Genomic DNA, 22,381 nt, shown 5'->3' with positions numbered 1-22,381 from the left:
TCTTTCAAAATTGAGTGGAGCCCATGGTTCCAGTAGCCAAGATCTGTGTAAAACGTTTCAACCAGTACCTGTAGGAGAGAGTTTACCCTCGTTACTGATCATCAACCACCAGTGTCCATTTTCAATCCACAGAAAGGTGTTCCACGAACAGCAGCAGCCCCACCGCAGAGACGGACTCAGTTTCTTTTTGAGGACGCGATTACAAGATCAAGTTCAAGAGCACAACTAATCATGGAAATGCTGAAGGAGCATCTTGGAGAAAGGAGAAACATGGTGTCCAGAGAGGTCAGAACCACTCCCCACAGCCCCGGGGTCAAATCCTACAGCCGTCATGGAGAAAGTCCCAGTACCTGAGATTGTTATCGCGGCCACAGTCTCACTTGCTAAGTAGAGTGCCCCCACCCTGTCGTCAGGAAAGACAATATCCCACAAGGGTGAGAAATCCTCCACAGCAATTGGATCTTTAGGCCTGAATCAGAAACAGAATCAGGTTTATTATCACCGTCATGTGTTGTGAAATTTGTTCGCTTAGCAGTAGCCGTTCGATGCAGTACATGATAATGTAGAAAGGAAAAATAAATCAATCAATTACAGTAAGTATACGCATCTGTATGTTAAATAGATTAAAAATAGTGCAAAACTGAAATAATGTTTTTTAAAAAGTAAGGGTTCAATATCCATTCAGAAATTGGATGGCAGAGAAGAAGAAGCTGTTCCTGAATCACTGAGTGTGTGTCTTTAGGCTCCTGTACCTCCTTCCTGACGGTGACAATGAGAAGAGGCACGTCGTGGATGATGAGGGTCTTAATAATGGATGCCGCTTTTCTGAGGCACTGCATTTTAAAATTCACTATGCTGTGGATATCTATATAGTAGTTGTATTATATAATATATTGTCTATAAAGTTGAGATGTATTCTGTATTGAGTTGATAGCTAAGCAGAGAGCAGTGTAGAGTGTATTTAATATTCAAATAATATTTGAGTAATATTGTAAATATATTGCTTGATTAAGCATTGTTTGTTTATTACATAATGTTTTGTGGGTTATATGTAAAAGTACGTAAATGACATATGTCATTACACCACCACATCATGCTTTGCTTAAAGAAATAACAAAGTTAGACTTGCATTCTGGACTCATTTCTTTTACAATTAGTTTTATGTTTTGGAGTCACAAAGCATAACATGCACAGATGGAAAAGATGCACGGTTAGGGCTACTGAGTTGTGGGAACGCTAGGTTAACATCAGAAGCGTGGAAACACATTTGCGGATGCCCGGCACAATCCTTACTGATTTGATTAGATGCGAAACGATGTTTTTTCTGTACATTTCGATGTAGATGTGACAATTAAAGCTATTCTTTAAAAAACAACTGCCAGTGGCTGAACTGTGAGCACTACTGGAATATTGACAGACGTGGACTGGTATATCCAAGCAGGAGTACTGGCAGAGGGAAGAAAAGAAGGCCAGTGAGCTGACGAGAGGCACTCTGAGACATCAACATGCAGTCACGTGGTGGGCGAGGAATGCAAAGTCGGAGAAAATGAGCAGATGATGTGCAAAAAGCTCGGCCCAAGATGTCCGACAAGCAAACAGCTGACGTCTCAGCCTGCAACACTGACTGTTTATTCCCCTCTATAGATGTGTACTGGTCTACTGAGTTCTTCCAACATTTTGTGTGGGTTGTTGGAGATAAAAGAGAATGCAAGTGCTGGAGCAACACACAAATGCTGCTTTAAATATACCCAATGACTTGGTCTCCACACCGTCTGTGCCAATGAATTCCACGGATTCACCACCTTCTAGCCACACATGAAATTCCTTCATGTCTCTGTTTTAGGTGGATGTCCCTCTATTCCAAGGCTGTGCACCCGGTCCAAAAATACGTAAACCCCAGCATGTCTTTGCAATGCAAACAGTACTATAAAAAGTGTTTCCAGTGCGGGGGGAATCAATAGAGAGTTGAAGATGGAGTGAGAAGGTGCTGGAAGGTGATATGTAGGTGGAAACAGTTAAGGGAGGGATGACGGACGGACGTATAAGCGAATGGATGACAAGCACAAGTACCGCAACAAGGGTGTTGAATCTCAGCAGTCGGGCATTCCTCTTCTCTCAGTCAAGCGTCATTGTGCCACAGACTCTCTGACGAGGAAGGGCAGAAGGCGGAGTTGTTCTGGTACCTGCCAACACTCAGCTTTTGAGTATCCTAATTAAAAAAAAGTGTAAGTATCACTTTGGGAGCTTACTATGCAATCTGACACGATTTATAGTAACAATTCCTCAGTACCTCAAAACACACAGGCACATAACAATGAGCTCAAAGCCTCTTGGCTTCCATTTTTATTGATTGTGCTAGAGACTGCTAACATCAATGATAAACTAGATGCAATATAAAACCATCATTCGTGACATGGGTTCTGAAAGAGATGACCTGAATGCAGAGATAAGTTAACAGCCTGGGCTAAATGACTTAACAAATTGCTATTGTGAATCGCCTGACATCATGAGGCTTTGGGGAAGATGTCATAATGAGATTTTCATCAATCAACTTGCAATTCATCATGTTCAGGCACGGGTTGGCTCTCTCCAGCGCCCTGCCCGAATTCTCCACCAAGATCAGGAAAAAGGTCAGTGTGGTCTGTACATTCAGTAACCTGATGTGTGTTTACTAAAAGGGGATATTGGGTGTGACTGTGTTTTGTTCATTGTGGCTCCTGTACCTAATAAAGTGGCCACTGAGCGTATGCTCGAGGTCTTCTGGTGCTGGTGCCCATCCACCTCAAGGTTCAATGTGTTGTGTGTTCAGAGTTACTCTGCACACCACTTTAATAACAGAGGTTATTTGAGTTACTGTCACCTTCCTGTCAGTTCAAACCAGCGTGGACATTCTCCTCAGACCTCTCTCATTAACAAGGCATTTTAGGCCTGAGAACTCTCACTGACTGGATGTTTTTTGCTTTTCGCACCATTCTCTGTAAATGATAGAGACTGTTCTGCATGAAAATCATAGATCAGCAGTTTCTGAGGTACCCAAGCAGCCCATTAATCATTCCAAGGTTGTCACTTTGGTGACTCTTCTTCCCCATTATGATGTTTGTCTGAACCTCTTGACTATGTCTGCATGATGTCATGCGTTGACTTGCTGCCACGTGATTGGCTGATTAGGTATTTGCATTAACGAGCAGGAGTACAGGTGTACCTAATAAAGTGGCCACTCTGTGCATTTTGACATGAACGCCTCTGTTTCCTGTGTCCTCTCAAAGTTGCTGCCTTGAACACTCTCCGTTTTCAACAAAGCATGCTTCGACAAAAAAAATGCAGAATTCTATTTGTGTTGTACATTTTATAATGATTTCAGAGTGGCATTCTGAGATAGTGAAGGGATCGTCTACCAGTATTTTCTAGATTAATAGTAAATCAGTATACAGTAAATCAAACATGTCTAAACGTTCGTTTAGAACTTCCAATTTAGAACAGTACAGCACACTATGGGCCCTTCAGCCCACAATGTTGTGCTAACCTATATAGATTGACTCCACCATCAATCTCACCCTTCCCTCCTACACAGCCCATAACCCTCTATTTTTCATTATCTATGTACCTCTTTAAGAGTCTTTTAAGTGTCCCTAATGTGGTAGAGGCTGATGGCTTGAAGAGGAGTGGAGGAATGTTTAGGAAAGATGCCAGTGGTGTGAAAAGCCTACCTTTAACATCTCCACTAAAGTTTCCTTCACTCATCTTAAACAGATGTCTTCTTGTAGTGACCATTATTGACCTGGGGAAAAGGTGTTGGCTCCCCACTCTATCTAAGCCTCTCATAATCTTGTACTCCTCTATCAGGTTGTCTCCTATCTTCCATCACTCTAAAGGGAAAAGCCCTGTCTCACCAAACTTTCCCCATAAGACATGCTCATAAATCTAGCCAGCATCCTTGTAAATCTTCTCTGCACCCTCTCTAAAGCTTCCACTTCTCTCCCATAACAAGGTGACCAGAAATGAACACAACACAACACAAGTGTGGGCTGACCAGAGTTTTACAGAGCTGGAATGTTACCTCATGGCTCTTGAACTCAATCCACTGATTAATGAAGGCCAGTTTAAAACCATAAAACATAGGAGAAGAATTAAGCCATTTGACCAATTGAATCTGCTCCACCATTCCAAAGTGGCTGATTTATTATCTCTCTTAGCCCCATTTTCCTGTTTATTCTGACTTTTGGTGGGTAAACTCAATTCTCTATCCCACGGTTATCTGTAATGTTCTTTGAACGACAAAGGCATTCAGATATTTAGTAACGGTTTCTAATTGCTGGAGGAATGAATAAGATGAAGGTGGCAGAGATTGTCATCAAAACGTCGGTTATAATCAATACTTGTACCCAGCTGGAATCCCGAGAAGAGTTTATTCATCATATACACCCGGGAAGCACTAGATCCTCACTGGGGGAACATTTGTCTCTGTAATGTCTTTCTCCTACTCTATGAATATCATGCTACCCTTTATTTCAACTCTAACCCCCCTCCTCTTCCACCATTGTCATTGGACCTTGGGTTTTAAATCCACCCCACCTTCTTCTCTCCCACCATTGTCATCGGACCTTCCTTGGGTTCTAAACTCTTGAACGTCCCATACAAAACTTCTCACCTTTCCTCCTGCCCACGTCAAAGTAAATTTATTAACAAAGTACATTTGTGTCACTTTAAGATTCACTTTCACGCAGGAATTTACAGGAAAATAAAGAAATATGAAAGAGTTTATAAAAAACGCTATATATAAAGTATGGCAAGCAACCAATATGCAAGGTGCAGTTTCTTGGGCATTGTGCGGTTCCTCACAGGTGCTGTATATACACTGAGCGGCCATTTTATTAGCTTGCTCCTGGAGGGAACGAAGTGGCAACTGAGTGCATGTTTGTGGTCTTCTGCTGCTGTAGCCCATCAAGGTCTGATATGTTGTGCATTCAACATTGTTACACAACACTGTTGCAATGTCTGGTTACTTGAGTTACTTTCAAGGCATATTCACCCACACAGCTCTATTCTCTGTAAACTCTAAAGACTGCTGTGAATGAAAATCCCAGGAGATCAGCAGTTTCTGAGATACCCAAACCACCCCCTGACACCAATAATCATTCCAAGGTTAAAGTCACTTTGGTGACACTTTTTTCAGATTCTGATGTTTGGTTTGAACAACAACTGAACCTCTTGACCATGTCTGCATGACCTCATGTGTTGACTTGCTGCCACATGATTGGCTGATTAGATACTTGCATTAACGAGCAGGTGTCCAGGTGTACCTAATAAAGTGGTCACTCTGTGTATTTTGTGACAGCTTCACAAGGCCAAATTTGTGAGTATAAATAGTCTTTGTTGTTCCGTCAAGAGGCGTCACCGGGACATGACAAGATTCATGGCTGTAGGGAACTACAGGAGAGGAAATCTGTTCCTTTGCCTCTGTTGATGATCTGCTTGCTTGATGATCTTTTCAGTTCAGATTAGCTGCTATTCCTGAGTCACGTGACAGTGAATATGAATCAGGTTTATTATCTGTGATAAATGTCATGAAATTTGCTTTGTGGCAGCAGCACAGTGCAATACATAAAATTACTGTACTCTGACAAAAATAAATAATGAGGCTATGTTATTGGGTTCATGGACCATTCCAAAATCTGATTGTGAGGGGAAGGTGTTGAAGAAGCTGTTCCTAAAATTTAGCATGGTGATGAGGAGGAATTTCTTTGGCCAGAGAGCGATGAATCTTTGGAATTCATTGCACGGGCAGCTGTGGAGGCCAGGTCATTATGTTGATAAATCAGGGTGTGACTGTTATGGGGAGAAGGCAGGAGATTGGGGTTGAGAGGGCAATGGATCAGCCATGATAAAATGACTTGGCATGACATGTATAACTTCAATAAACTTCTATAAATGTGTAGTGGAGAGTATAAATTGACTGGCTGCATCACAGCCTGGTATGGAAACACCAATGCCTACGAACGGAAAATCCTACAAAAAGTAGTGGATATGGCCCAGTCCATCACAGCTAAGGCCCTCCCCACCACTGAGCACATCCGCACAAAGCAACATTGCAGGAAAGCAGCATCCATCATCAGGGACCCCCTCCACCCAGGACATGCTCTCTGCTCACTGCTGCCTTCAGGAAGAAGGTACAGGAGCCTCAGGACCCACACCACCAGGTTCAGGAACAGTTATTACTCCTCAACCATCAGAATCTTGAAACAGTGGGGATAACTTCACAACTTCACTCGCCTCACCACAGAGCTGTTCCCACAACCTATTGACTCACTTTCAAGGACTCTTCATCTCATGTTCTCAATGTTTATTGTTTATTTATTTTTTTATTTTTTTTTCCTTTTGTATTTGCACATCTTGTTGTCTTTTGCCCACTGTTTGTCCATCCTGTTGGGTGTGGTCTTTCATTGACTCTATATTGTTTCTTGGATTTACTGTGCATGCCCATAGGAAAAGCAATCTCAGGGTTTCATATGGTGACATAGATCACTTTGACAATAAATTTACTTTGAACTTTGAACTACTATTTAGAGGTACGGATGACAACAGACCCTTACAGCCCAACCAACCCATGCTACACAATCCCACCCATGTGACCTATTAAGCTATATGTCTTTGGAAGGTGGGAGGAAACCCATGAGGTTTTGTGTGATAATGCAATTAGATCAAGATTATTTTCTGTGTAGAAAAAGTCTAAGTCTGCAGGAACATTGTCCAGTTATCTGGGCAGGAAAGGTTCTTTATTAAATTTATTCACGTTTTAAGATGTGCATATTAGAAGAGATAGATTGAGGGTAAGGGATTTGGAGGAAATGTGAAGGGGATATTTTTCAAGTGTCAAGGACCTGCAATAAACTGCCCGAGAGAGATGAGGGATCAGACTCACTGTCAGCATTTGAGAAGCGTCTAGATGAGCCCTTGAATCACCTAGGCATGGAAGGCTATGGGGCAAGAGCTGGAAGATGGGATTAATACAGGTGTGTGTCCATGGATCATGGATGTGAGGGTTTGAATGAGCTGCTTCTGTACTGAGTTCCTGTCCTGATGACTGGGTCTCGGCTCAAAGCATCGACTATTTATTCCACTGCAAAGATGCTTCCTAACGTGCTGAGTTCCTTGTGTGTGTGTGTGTGTGTGTGTGTGCGTGTGCGCACGCGCATATGTGTATGGCGTGAGTGAGTGTGTGTGTGTGTATGGTGTGTGTGTCTGTGTTGAGTGTGTGTGTGTGTGTGTATATGATGTGTCTGTTAGTGTGTCTGTGACTGTGTGTGAGTGTGTTCATGTGGTGCGTGTATGTGCGTCTGTGTCTGTGTGTGAGTGTGTGTTTATGTTGAGTTCAACCAGCAAATTGTTTGTTGCTGGAGATGACAGGGTCTGCAGTCTTTTGTGCCTCTGTCAGGAGGAGGCTGTTGGGAGAGCAACAGATGCAGGTTTGTGTGTGTGTTTTGTTGATATATTTAGACCTGCAACGTGGCTGCAGCGTGGTTGACTTATGTGATGTTGTTTCTCCTTCCTGGCAGAGCCACCTGAGCAAAACAAATGTGACCTAAATGATGTCATGCTCAGCTGTGAATTCGCTGGCCCATGAGCTAATCCTCTGTTCCTGCTTCCATCTACACACCGTGCTTTGATACACGTCACTTCTCTTTCCAGAGATGGCAAAATAACATCAACACACCCAGGACCAGAAATAGAGGCCAGTCCTCACCAGCCTAATGCCTTTACAAACTGATTTGTGTCACAATCTTCATTGATGCACAGAAAGTGTTATGATAATAATTTTACGTAACACGGCCAATCACTTTATGTTGAAAAATGTTGGATTTTAAGTAACCAACTTGCAAATTATACAGTCATAGAATGCAACAGCGGAGAAATAGACCCTTTGGCCCATCTAGTCCATGCTGAACCATTATCCTGCCCAGTCCCATTGACCTGCACCCGGCCCAAAGCCCTCGAAAGTCCTTCCACCAATGTACTTACCCAAACTTCCCTTAAATGTTGCAATCAACCCCATATTCACCACTTCTGCTGGCAGCTCGTTCCACATTCTCACCACCCTCTGAGTGAAGAAGTTCCCCCTCATGTTCCCCTTAAACATTTCACTTTCCACCTTTAACCCATGACCTCTAGTTCTACTCTCACCTAACCTCCATGGAGAAAGCCTGCCTATATTTCCCCCATCCAACCCCTCCTAACTTTATATACCTCTATCAAATTAAATATATTACAATTAAAGCATAAATTTTTAAAATTTAAGTCAAAATTCCTTCACTTTTTTCTGAACTGTTTCTTGTCTTTAATTCCTGACTGCTTCCCTTTATTCTGCAAGTTCAGTTGTATAGTTTCACTAAATCAGCACTGGGTGATCTTGTCTAGTGTGAGGTGAATTTGATCCCTCGTGGAGGTTTGTCAGTAATCGACCAAAATAACCCACTCTGTTCCAAGAGCTGTCTTCACTCTCCAAGATGTAACTCCGGAACTGTCAGCCGTTCTCCACTTGGGAAAGCCCTTTTTCGGGCTCTTCCTGAAGGGCAGTCTTCATCCAGCTTTGGAAAGATTTGAAGTGGAATGTCCCCAGGATGTGATTATTTTCCTTCTCTCCATCTTTGCTCGATGACTGACCTGTGAATCGCTTTGGATAGTCGAACTTGAGGGCAGAGTACAAGGTGAATGGTAGGATTCTCGATGGTGCGGAGGACCTGAGAGATCCTGAAGTTCATGTCCAAAGATCCCACGCAGGTTGGTAAGCTGGTTAAGACGTCATACGGTGTGTTGGCCTTAATTAGTCGAGGGATTAACTCTGAGTGGACCACACTTGGAATACTCCGGTCACCTCATTATAGGGAGCATGTGGAAGTTTTGGAGAGAGTAGGAGGAGATTAGAGATCATGTCTTATGAGAATAGGTTGACTGAGCTACAGTGTTTCTCTTTGCAGTGAAGGAGAATGAGAGGTGACTTGGTAGAGTCTCCTGTGCCTCTTATCATCTTGGATACATTAGGTACCTCATAAAGTGGCCACTGAGTATAGACCCTTCCCCCACCCACCAACATCAGATCACCTCTGACCTTACCCAGGGCTTAGGGTGCCAATTGGCTTCCTACTGTTCCTGTGACATCTGGTATTATGATCTTCTTGAGGCTAAAACTTCTACACAGTGTGAGGTGCAGTCAAGTGCTATTTCAGTACAAACCTTTTGTTCTCTGTCCCCGTATTCAGCTCCCAGTGAGATTATCAGAGAAGCACCTCACCCGTGTTGAAATCTCCGGATAAATACAAAATTGGCAACAGCTACAGTTTCTTTTGTACCATTGTTACCTCTGAGTCACACCATTATTTGTCCAAGTCTCACCCCAAATAAATCCAGACGGGGATTCAAACACAGAACTGAGGGTAAGCAGTATCAGGTTCCTGGGTGTCGACATTTCTGAGGATGTACCCTGCGCCCAGCTATTGATGTAATCACAAAGAAGGCACACCCCTGGCTATTTTTCATTAGGAAGTTGAGGATATTTGGTATGTCACCAATGACTCCAGCAAATTTTTCCAGATGTATCATGGAGAGCGTTCTAACTGGTTACATCACTGTCTGGTATGGAGGGGCCACTGCACAGGATCAGAAAAACACACAGAAAGCTGAAAGCTCAGCCAACTGCACAATGGACACTGGCCTCCACAATTTAAAAAGGTGGCATCCATCATTAAGGACCCCACCACCCAGAACATACCCTGGCTGGTGGGTAAACTATCCTCACTGGGACTCAACACACCTCTCTGTAAATGGATCTTGATGGGAAGACCCAAGCCAGCTGGAGTTGGCAGTAACATCTCGAGCTCCATCCCACTGAGCACTTGTGTCCCCCCAGCGCTGTGTGCTCAGCCCACTGCTGACCCAGATCCAGCTGAGGCTGCGTCATCAAGCTCGCCGATGATACAACAGTGGCTGGCCTCATCAGCAGCAGTGGTGAGTCAACATACAGAGAGGAGGCAGAGAGGCTTGTTAAATAGTGTGAGACCAAGATCACGGGTCTCAACGTGGACAGGACAAAAGAGATGACTGTGGACTTTAGGAAGACACAGGCTGACCATGCTCCATGGAGAGAGTGAAGAGCACAAAGTGCACATAATATGGACGATCTAATCTGGACCCACTACACGTCCTCATTAGTCAAGAAGGCACAGCAATGACTACACTTTTACTAAGGTGTGGAAGGCTCCCGGCCCTCATTCTAACACCTTTCTACAGGAGCACCATTGAGAGGGCCCTGTCTGGCTGCATCATTGTGCGGCATGGAAACTGCAAGGCAACGCACCACTACGGACGACAGTGAAAACCGCCAAGAGGATCATTGGGACTCCATCCCCCAGTCGTGACATTTACTGGGAGCACTGTATATGATTGGCCTGAAGCATTAGTGAGGATCTCCCACCACACATGCCACAATCTCTTTGACCCACTACCATCAGGAAGGAGGTACAGAAACATCAGGACTGGGACCGCCAGACTGGGTAACAGCTTCTTCCCCCAAGCTAATGAATACCCTGCCACCACCAAGGTCTCACCACTAGGACAGCGAGCTGTTTACTGTTCACCTGTGCTGGGCGCTTCACCTCCATTTTGAATTATCCATGGTAATATTTAGCTTTATGTTTGTTGGTGCACCATGGTCCAGAAGAATGTTGTTTTGTTTGGTTGTATATATGTACACTGAGATGACAATAAACTTGAACTTATTATGATTTATATTTTATGTTTTGGTCTGTACTGCTGCCACAAAATAACAAATTTCAATGCAGGTATCAGTGCTAATGCACCTCATTCTGAGGAGGCAACGGAGGTGCCCTCTATATGGCGTCACATTAAACTGTCACCCTCTGTTTTCTCTAGTGGATTTAAAAGATTCCCTCTCTTCAGCTGTAGGACTGACCTGAAATGACACCATTCTTTGGGCGTTTGACCTCCAGTGTAGCAGCACTCCTTTAACAGAGGGAGCCTAGACCTTTCCATCGTCATCTCATGAATTATAACTTACCCAGTCTGGCAGAAGTAATCCCGTACCTCCTTCCTGATAGTAGTGGGTCAAAGAGATTGTGGGATGGCTGGTAGGTATCGTCAACGATACCGAAGCCAATCGTCTACAGTGGATCAGAGGGAGGGAGACCCCAGTGATCCTCTTGGTGGCTCTGTAGGGTCCGGTGACTTGCAGCTTCACAGTGATGCAGCCAGACTGGGCCCTCTCCATGGCATTCGCTTAGAAAGTTGTTAGAATGGGGGTGGGGAGCCTTGCATGCCTCAATCTCCCACTTGAAGCAACAACCTTTTCAGATTGCAGGGCTTTAACCCAAAATGACCTGTTCCCCCAACCCCTCCTGACACAAAGATTTGCTTGACCCCCTGAGTTCTTTCAGGAGGCTGTTTGGTGCTCTTTTCAGTGAGCACCCGTCTGGCTGTGAGTTTATCTGCAATATCCCGAGGCTGTGAAAACCTCAGCGTAAATTCTTGATTTACAATCTTCATAAACTCTTTAGCAAATGTACCGCAGAAAGCATTCTGGTTGTATCACCACCCAGTATGGAGGGGCCACTGTACAGGATCAGGAAAGGCCGCAAGACAGTTGTAAACTCAGCCATTTCCATCATGGGCTCTAGCCTCCCCAGCATTGAGGACACCTTCAAAAGGCAACGTCTATCACTAAGGATTTCAACACCCAGGACATGCCCTCTTATCATTGCTACTGTGAAAGAGGAGGTACAGGAGCCTGAAGACACACACTCAATGATTCAGCAAAATCTTCTTCCTTTCTGCCATCTGATCCTTGAATGTACAATGAACCCATGAACACAAGCTCACTCCTTTTCCTCTCTTTTTGCAGCACTTATCTAATTTAATTATTTTATATGCTTTGCTATTGTGATTTATAGTACTTTTATGCATTGCCTTGCAATACATGACAAATTCCGTGGCAACACACACAAAATGCTTGAGGAACTCAGTAAGTCTGTCAGCATCTCAAAATTGAAAGTGAATTTATTATCAAAGTACATATGTGTCGCCATATACAACCCAGAGGTTCTTTTTCTTGTGGGCATACTCAATAAATCCAATAGCCATAATAGAATCAACGAAATACTGCAGCAACAGGGTGCAGCAAGTATACAAAAAGAGAACAAACTGTGCAAATACCAAAGAAAATAATAGTAATAAAAAAGCAATAAATATTGAGAATATGAGATGAAGAGTCCTTGAAAGTGAGTCAGTTGCTCGTTTTGGACCCTGATGATGGGCCTCGGCCTGAGGCGTCGACTGTTCATTCATTTCCACAGTTCCTCCAGCATTTTGAGCATGTTGCTCTCGATTTCCAGCATCTCCTGTGTTTAAAATTTCATGACATAATAAAGCTGATACTGTTTCTGACAATCTTTTTACTGGTTGCATTATGGTCAGGTATGGTGATTCAAATGCAGAGAACAGCGGACTAAACCGACTACATCACAGGCAAACACGGGGAAATCTGCAGATGCTGGAAATTCAAACAACACACAAAATGCTGGTGGAACACAGCAGGCTAGGCAGCATCTATAGGGACGTCGACATCGCTTCTCCCTATAGATGTTTACATCACAGGCACATCTCTCCCCCACCTACAGAAGGCAGTGTCCCTAGAAGGTAACATCTGTCATCAAAGATCCCCACCATCTGAGTCATAGCATCTTCTCGCATCTATCGGGCAAGAGGCACGGAAGGCTGAATGAAGTTCCACACTGACACATACAAGAACGGCTGCTCTCCTTCAGCCACCCATCTATTGAAACAACCCACACAGACCTAATCACTCCCTTGGTAAAGCATCATGATGTCCACTTTGATCTCTTTGCACTTGTTTTATTGTGTTTTGTCTGGTAAATTTGTTTATAATGTACGTGCAATTTATGTTTTTGTGAATGCTGCTGATGTGACGCTGTATGCCTGTGATGCTGCTGCAAGTTTTCCATTGCACCTGCCCATACATGTTTTTATACAGATGACAATGAACTGAACCATAACAGAATGCAGAATACAGTGTTACAGTTACAGATAAAATACTGTGCATGTAAAAAACAAGTTGCAAGAGCCACGGCAGGGCACGCTGTGAGGTCAAAAGACTATCTCATGCCACGGCTTGTCAATAGCGAATTATGGTTGCACACCTGTAATTACTGCTTTAATTCTCCCTCCTCCTCCTCCCCCCCCCCGCCCTCTCTGACATCCATCCGGGTCCCGGTTCGCCCGGGTGACGTCACCGGGCCTCCGTTGTCAATAATGGCGAGGCAGTGAGAGCGGGGCGGCGGCGGACGGCGGAGGTAGGGCTCTCCGGGCAATCCTCGGCCATCCGTGCTTGCTCCGGCCCTCGGCGCCGTCCCGGCCCGCCGATCAAAGGCCCGGCGTCCCCGTGGGGCCCGGGGAGGCGAAATCGGGAGGGGCTATCGACGTTTAGCCGCTGAAATCGGTGGGGAAAGGAGGACTCCCCCCCCCCCCCCACCCGCCTCTCCCCGTCCGCACTCCGGGAGCTGCCAGTCACTGGAGGCTGAGCCCGAGCCTCATTCTTCTTCTCTCTTGATTGTTTTCCAGAGCAAGGAAAAGATGGAGCTGAGAGTTGGGAACAAATACAGGCTGGGGAGGAAGATTGGCAGCGGCTCCTTTGGTGACATTTACCTGGGTAAGTTTTTGTTTTGTTGTACATGGAACGTAATCATGCCAAATAGCCAGCGTTTGAGCACATCTCCTCTCGAGGTAAATCAGTGCGAAATTAAGTTGGGAAAGGAGTAGCTTGTATTTTTCGAATTGCGCTCATATTGTTTGTGTATCTATTATTTTTCTCCTTGTTGGAGTTGCTGGAGCTGTCAATGGCTAAGAGGCTTTGCGTTGAGATGAGTGGGGCTTTACTGAGGGTGAGGGATCCTTCCATTCTAAAGGCACCCTCTGGAATATGGGGTCCCAGAAGGCAGGGGTGGGGTGGCTGGTGATTTTATTTGGGAGCTGCGCATCCAGACAATGGGAGTCATGTATATTCGCTCGGCTGACTTTATCTCTTTCCCTGGAAAGTTAAGAATGGGTGTTCATATGTTAATTTTTGGGAGTGCAAGATGTCTGAGTCCTAGCATTTTATCCCCTTAAAAGGGAAAATATATATTTTTTAACATTATTAAATGGCTCTTCCTTTGTTTGTGTGTGTTGCTGAGGATTTCTGGCATCTGCAGAATCTCCTGTGTTTATGACTTCCTTTATAGTTTGGACATCCATGTCTTTTTTTTGTCAAAATGTGGTGACTATGGTCTTTGAGTCTTCATCTGCTGGATAGTTTGCCAGACGCCTTTTGCAAAAATAAAAGATCATGATGCTCTCTAGTATATAACTATTGGATATCATGTAAGAAGAGGGGTCAGGAGTCAGCCATATGGTCACTTGAGCCTGCCCCACCTCATAGCTGATTTGATCTTGGTCTCCTCTCCATTTTCCTGCTTGCTTTCTTTAACCTATGACTTTTTGTAGATTAAACATCTGTCTATCTCTGCTGTGAATATGTTGCATGATTCAGACTCCATCGGGGAAAGGGTATTTCAAAGACCCATGACCCTCCTGAGAGAATAAGTTCTCATCTGTCTTAAATATGTGACTAGCTGTCCTGAAATTATGCTCCTGGTTCCCTTTGGGAAATGTGCTCTCTAAGTTGCCCAGTGAAGTGCCCCTATACAGTAATCTAAAGTTTTAAAAATTGCCTCTTTTTAACCATCAGTGAGTAATAGCTAAAACTTTGATCTTCAGTTCCTTTTAATCCCAAGAATTAATCAAATGAGACTTGTCTCAATTGTCTCCAGTGTATACATATGTTTCCATTTTTTAAATGAGTCGCAAACTGTATGTGTTACTGCAGTTGTCGTCTTGCCTCGTGCCCCGTATCGATCTAGTAACACTGCTCTATTGTGCTCCCTTACCTTCACAGTAAAGGTCTGTGTTCTGATTGTCATCCTAAGCTGGCATACTGCCTCGTAGAGAAAACGTGTTTGATTCCAGTCTCTATGTTTTGTTGAGCTTCCTTGGTCATGCCCTGTATTGTTTATTGCATCCGTGCGTTGGCCCTGCCCTGAGGCACAGATGTTGAGAGGTTCTCCTGTTTACTGACGTTGCCAAAATGCTCTTCCTCTTTCCCAGGAGATCTGTTTCTCAAAAAAAAAGCAAGTTGGAGGAAATCTCCTAAAGAAGAACAAGCTATACCTGGTGTGCCTGTCAATGAAGTTCAGTAACTTTAGATATTATCCTCTTGGACCTCTGGAGAAAGTATATGACCTTTTGTATGGTAGGAATTTTTCCTATAAGCTTGTAGTACAGAACAGAGATGAGGAATTTCTTTAGACAGATGGTGAATCTGTGGAATTCATTGCCACAGACGGCTGTGGAGGCCAAGTCATTGAGTATATTTAAAGCGGAGGTTGGTGGGTTCTTGATTAGTCAAGATGTCAAAGGTTACAGGGAAACGCCAGGAGATTGGGGTTGAGGGGGATAATGAATCAGCCGTAATGAAATGAATGACTGAGCAGACTTGATGAGCTGACTGGTCTAATTCTGTGCCTGTGTCTTAGGGTCTTGTATTGTCTGGCACCAACATGGTGTGTTGTGGTGGCTCACTCAATAATGAAACAGCATTTGTTTCAATTTATGGCAAGTCTTTACTTGATTTTACAAGGGGGGGGGGTCAGTCCTAGTCAAGGGTCTCAGCCCGAGACATTGACTCTTTATTCTTCTCCATAGACGTTGCCAGATCTACTAGGGTTCCCTAGCATTTTGTGTGTTTTGGTGATCACTATTTCAGTTTTAGTGGTTGAACAACTTTCAATCTGTACTTGACTTGATCACTGGGTGATATGTGAATGGCATGACCCACACCCTTTGCTGTTATGCAGATGAGGCTATCAAATCGGAAGGTAAAATGTGCGGAATCCTGCAGTTTGTTTAGTTAGTCACTAATGTACTCACTTTGTTTCTTCTCAGACTGGTTGAGCTTTAATATTGTGGCACTTTTCTTTAAATGCCACTAAATGCCCTCCTGCTTGGACGTTGGCCATTTTTTCTTACCCCTAAGTCTTACCGAGAAAAGGTCCTGACTTGATGTGCAGTCACTGTTTAGGCATAACAGGTTCCGATTCAGATTAATTTATCGCATGTACATCGAAAGGTATAGTGAATGTGTTGTTTACGTTAACAACCAACACAACTTTAGGATGATCAGGGGGCAGCCGGTAAGTGTTATGAAGCAATGCGGCACCAGCGTAGCATGTCCACGATGTTCAGCAGAACAACACAAGCAACAACAACAGCAGCAAAACAGACCCTTTTACACTTCCACAGACAGACCTCCATCCCAAGATAGGCTACCACCATGCCGCCAGTCCTTGACCCTGGACTCTCAGGCTTGCAGACAATGGGCTTCCAACTTTGGACTTTGCTGACCTCTGTTCCAGTCTAGACCCCAGAACTTCCCTCTCGTGAGCTTGACCTTAGTGCCTCAATGTCCCTCGTAACACCTTCAGGACCCTTGCCTCCCGATTCGTTGACTTCAAGCGCTTGCTGACTTTCGACTGTGGGGCACTCCAGTCACCAGCTAACCAAACACCCCAGTCACCAAACACCTAACTTCATTAACAACCCCTGACCACTAACACCCCCCCCCCCCCACTCTGTCCCCGAACCCATCCCAACAATCCTAAAGCTAAGTCCGAGTCAGAACACTGGCTGAGGCATCACAGTTTGGTGCCATCTTGACTGGAAGATCATTTGACAAGTAGTGAACAGCCATAGTGAAGTTTTGATTTCCAAGGAGTTTGAGCTGAATTGGTCCTAACACGAGACCAGTTGCGGCATTAATATTGAGGGAAGTTAGTGCCTTTTGAGGCATTTTCTCTCGAGAGGGACATTGGCCATGTCTAAAGAAAAGGATTGGTTTCTAAATGAATGATTGTGTTGTAGGAACCCCTCCTTCCCCTTGGCTGTCAGATTTGTGAACACAATGAACCCATGAACACTACCTCTCTATTTATAATGTGTATTTCTTACTGTAACTAATAGTATATTTTTGTGTATTGTAATGTACTGCTTCTGCCAAACAACAAATTTCATGACATGTCAGTGATAATAAATGTTATTCAGTGTCTTTGTGCTTGGGGATGAGGGGGGAAAGTAGAATGGTAAGCAATTCTATGGATTTGAGAAAGCAGGAAGTGGGAAACCCTTTGGATAATAGAGTAATTGGGCCAGAAATAAGTTTGATATTCCCACTTTGGTTAGGCTACAGTAGCCTCTACAAATGGCACTTGTATAAAGAAAATGTTTGATGAGTTCAAGAATCATGAAATCAATCAAGAATCAAGAATCATCAAGCTCTATGAAACCCTGGTTAAATTAGCGTTTGGAGTATTGTGTTCTTTTCTGGTGTCGTGATTATAGGAAGGATGTGAAAGCTTTAGAGATGGTGCAGAGAAGGTTTATCAGAAGCTACTTGGAGTAGAGGGCACGCCTTATGCAGGTAAATTGAGAGAGCTAATTTTCTTCTTTAGAGTGAAGGTGTACATGGAGCAGTTGGAGAGCCAGTGACTTTGTTTTCTGGGGTGAAAGTGGCTAATATGAGGGGCATAATTTTAAAGTGATTGGAGAATAGTATCAGGGGTGTTGGAGGCAAGTTTTTTTTTTACACAGAGTGGTGGGTTTGGTAGAGTGAGATATTGTAAATATTTAGATGGGTGTTTTCATGATAGGAAAAGGGGTGGGATATGCCAGAAGGAAGGATTAGATTGATCTAAGGATGTTATAAGTTGGTATGGCACTGTGGGCTGAAGGGCCTGTACTGTGTTGTAGTGTTCTATATTGTGTAAGATGGCAGTTATTGGTGGAAACACCATTTGTTTTATAATTGTGGTTTCAGCCGAGGAAAGAAGTTCAGTGTAGATTTATGGAACAAAATACATCTGTTAATGGTGGGTTTAAAGCAGCAGTTCACCAGATTAGTGTCAGTAGAGGAAGCGAAGATGGGAGTGGGGAAAATTGCATTCCGTGGGGTGAGCTGAGGAACTGATGATGGGAGAGGGATGAATGGTTTTGTGTCCTGTTGATCTTGTTGAGGTTGCTGTTGAGGGATGTAAGGAAATGAGAGAAAGCAAGTTCATTCATGTAAATAAGTTGAGCTAATGTGAACATGCTTGAGCAGGGTGGGAGAAAAGAAAGGCAGATGGTTGACCAATGCCAAAGCAGAGAAAAGTTCAGATGGGAGGATGTGGTGGTTAAGAATGTGGACCGCATGGGGAAAGTGAGAAGCGTGCAGTGACTCCAAAGGGATGGGACGGGTGGTGGGACAGTGACTCCAAAGGGATGGGACGGGCGGTGGGACAGTGACTCCAAAGGGATGGGACGGGCGGTGGGACAGTGACTCCAAAGGGATGGGACGGGCGGTGGGACAGTGACTCCAAAGGGATGGGACGGGCGGTGGGACAGTGACTCCAAAGGGATGGGACGGGCGGTGGGACAGTGACTCCAAAGGGATGGGACGGGCGGTGGGACAGTGACTCCAAAGGGATGGGACGGGCGGTGGGACAGTGACTCCAAAGGGATGGGACGGGCGGTGGGACAGTGACTCCAAAGGGATGGGACGGGCGGTGGGACAGTGACTCTAAAGGGATGGGACGGGCGGTGGGACAGTGACCCTAAAGGGATGGGACGGGCGGTGGGACAGTGACCCTAAAGGGATGTGACGGGGACGGGCGGTGGGACAGTGATTCTAAAGGGATGGGACAGGCGGTGGGACAGTGATTCTAAAGGGATGGGATGGGCGGTGGGACAGTGATTCTAAAGGGATGGGACGGACGGTGGGACAGTGATTCTAAAGGGATGGGAAGGGCGGTGGGACAGTGATTCTAAAGGGATGGGACGGGCGGTGGGACAGTGATTCTAAAGGGATGGGACGGGCGGTGGGATGGTGATTCTAAAGGGATGGGACAGTGATTCTAAAGGGATGGGACGGGCGGTGGGACAGTGACTCCAAAGGGATGGGACGGGCGGTGGGACAGTGACTCTAAAGGGATGGGACGGGCGGTGGGACAGTGACCCTAAAGGGATGGGACGGGCGGTGGGACAGTGACCCTAAAGGGATGTGACGGGGACGGGCGGTGGGACAGTGATTCTAAAGGGATGGGACAGGCGGTGGGACAGTGATTCTAAAGGGATGGGACGGGCGGTGGGACAGTGATTCTAAAGGGATGGGACGGACGGTGGGACAGTGATTCTAAAGGGATGGGAAGGGCGGTGGGACAGTGATTCTAAAGGGATGGGACGGGCGGTGGGACAGTGATTCTAAAGGGATGGGACGGGCGGTGGGATGGTGATTCTAAAGGGATGGGACAGTGATTCTAAAGGGATGGGACGGGCGGTGGGACAGTGACTCCAAAGGGATGGGACGGGCGGTGGGACAGTGACTCTAAAGGGATGGGACGGGCGGTGGGACAGTGACCCTAAAGGGATGGGACGGGCGGTGGGACAGTGACCCTAAAGGGATGTGACGGGGACGGGCGGTGGGACAGTGATTCTAAAGGGATGGGACAGGCGGTGGGACAGTGATTCTAAAGGGATGGGACGGGCGGTGGGACAGTGATTCTAAAGGGATGGGACGGACGGTGGGACAGTGATTCTAAAGGGATGGGAAGGGCGGTGGGACAGTGATTCTAAAGGGATGGGACGGGCGGTGGGATGGTGATTCTAAAGGGATGGGACGGTGATTCTAAAGGGATGGGACGGGCGGTGGGACAGTGATTCTAAAGGGATGGGAAGGGCGGTGGGACAGTGATTCTAAAGGGATGGGACAGGCGGTGGGACAGTGATTCTAAAGGGATGGGACGGGCGGTGGGACGGTGATTCTAAAGGGATGGGACGGGTGGTGGGACGGTGATTCTAAAGGGATGGGACGGGTGGTAGGACGGCAATTCTAAAGAGTAAGATGTGAGTGGTTGAATAATGATTCTAAAGGGATAGGTCCAGGTGGTGGGATAAATTAAGACAAATTCTTTTGAAGAACTATCTGGATAGAGGGATTAGGGAGACCCATTTTAGCCCTCGTGCAGGGTGTGCACTCTGCATTGGTATTATGTTCAGTACAGACATTGTGGGGGTAAATGGCTTTCTCCTGTGCTGCACTGTTCTGTGTTGTTAAGGGGAAGTGGTACAGAAATGTAGGGAAAGGAAGGATGTAGTACTGATGTGCCATTGCAACACACACAAAATGCTGGAGGAACTTGGCAAGTCAGAGAGGAATAAACAGTCAATGGTCTGGGCCAAGCCCCTTCATCAGGACAGGGGAGGAGGGCTGTTGGAAGGGGAGGGCAGAAGCCAGAATAAGAGTGTGGGGGGGGGGGGGAGGAGAAAGAGTGAAAAGCTGAGGGGTGATAGCTGGAAGAGGTAAAGGGCTGAAGAAGAACGGACCTAACTGGAGAGGGCAATGGACCATGGGAGAAAGAGATGGAAGAGGGGCACTGGAGGGTCGTGATGGGCAGTTCTCACATCATTCCTCCTCCCCCACTCACCTTCACTGATATAACCTGTCAGCTTGTGCTCCTCACCCTCTCTCCACCTTCTGTACTAGCAACTGTCCCTCTTCCTTTCCAATCCCAAAGAAGGATCTCGGCCCAGAATGTCAACTGTTTAATAACCTCTATAGATGCTGCCTGACCTGCTGAGTTTCTCTAGCGTTTTGTGCGTGTTGCTGTGGATTTCCAGCATCTTCAGAAGCTCTTGTGTTGATGTTTTATTGCAGCTTGAGCAGAGCAGACATGTGAGTGGAGATCGGAAGTGATGGGAGAAGTCACACATTTTAAGTCTCACAACCAACTGGCCATGGTAGTTTAATATTCTAACAGTTCCTTTTAGTGTGATCAAAAAGCTATTAAAAGAAATAATTAGAGCAGTGGACATACAGAAGAAAAAGCTCAGTGCTGATGAACTTTTAGACCAAACTTGCCACTAATAGATTAAAATGAGATAGGCCACAGACTCTAGAAATTTCTGTAGGCATACAATAGAGATCACTTTAGTTTGGCAGCTCCAATGCATTGGATGCAGGAGGTTTGCAGAGGATTATGGCCTCAGCCAGCTCCATCGTGGGCACGATCCTCCTCACCCTCGAAGGTCTTCAAGAGGCGGTGCATCACTGAGGACCTTCAGCAGCCTCTTCTCATTACTACCATTGGACCTGAAGATAAGCTTCTGCCCCTCTATTAGATGTCCAGTAACTTCGTTACTTTTTTACTCTTAACTTTTTGTTTTGTAATTTAGACTTAACTTTACACTGTACTGCAAAACTACTTTAGTGTGATATGTCATTGATAATAAATTGATACTGTTTTGAAACTGGTGTGAGTTTCTTGTATTTAAAATACTGTGTTAACAGTTGTTGTTTTCTTAAATCATAGGAGGCCGTATTAGTTATGTCACCTTCGTGAGCAACCCCATTCCCCTTGTTGTCTGTAACTACCCCTTACTACAGACCCATCAGTCACCCACAGATTGTATTACTGACCAACATCTGGCCAAAATTTACTTCGCCATCAATCTCTGGGATGTGGGAAGTGATTGAAGCACCGAGAGGAATCTTATCAGCCAACCTTCTAGGGGTCGGGATCGAACGCAGATCACTGCAGCTTTTTTTGTCTACACCACTGTCCTGCCTTTAAGTTGTGCATTTGGTGCAATGCTGTTGTTGCTTTGTCTGTCTCTTTCTCTCTCAGATTGTTAGCTGATTAAAGTATCTGTGTCTATCATCACACATTTATCTATAACACCATAAGCCACAGGAGCAGATTTGGCCCATTGGGTCTGCACTACCATTTCATCACGTATGATTTATTATCACTCACAACCCTCCTTGTAACCTCGGATCTCCTTACTAATCAAGTACCTATTTACCTCTGCTCTATATATATGCAATGATTTGGCCTCCACAGCTGCCTATGGCAATGAATTCCACAGATTCACCACCCTCTGGCTAAAGAAAGGACAATGCAGAAGGAGATACAAGAATCTAGGCAAAGATATCCACTGTTTCTGTGGCACCAGCAAATTCCTGGCCTCCTCTCACCAGTTTAGGGCGAAATTGAATAAGGCTTATATTCCCTACTAATTATGAAAGCTGTATATTTGACTCTACTTTGAAAACTATATCTTGGTTCTTTTGTTTCAGAAATTAGACTATTCATTATTTGATTTGTTTGCTTTACACACTGGATTTAATTTCTTTTCCACTTCTGTTTTTGATTGTACCTATGAAACTGAGGAG

The sequence above is a fragment of the Hypanus sabinus genome, chromosome 29 (genome assembly GCF_030144855.1).
Source record: "Hypanus sabinus isolate sHypSab1 chromosome 29, sHypSab1.hap1, whole genome shotgun sequence".
Taxonomy (NCBI): Eukaryota; Metazoa; Chordata; class Chondrichthyes; order Myliobatiformes; family Dasyatidae; genus Hypanus; species Hypanus sabinus.
The sequence above is the reverse complement of the archived record's forward strand: the minus strand, read 5'-3'. Positions refer to the sequence as shown.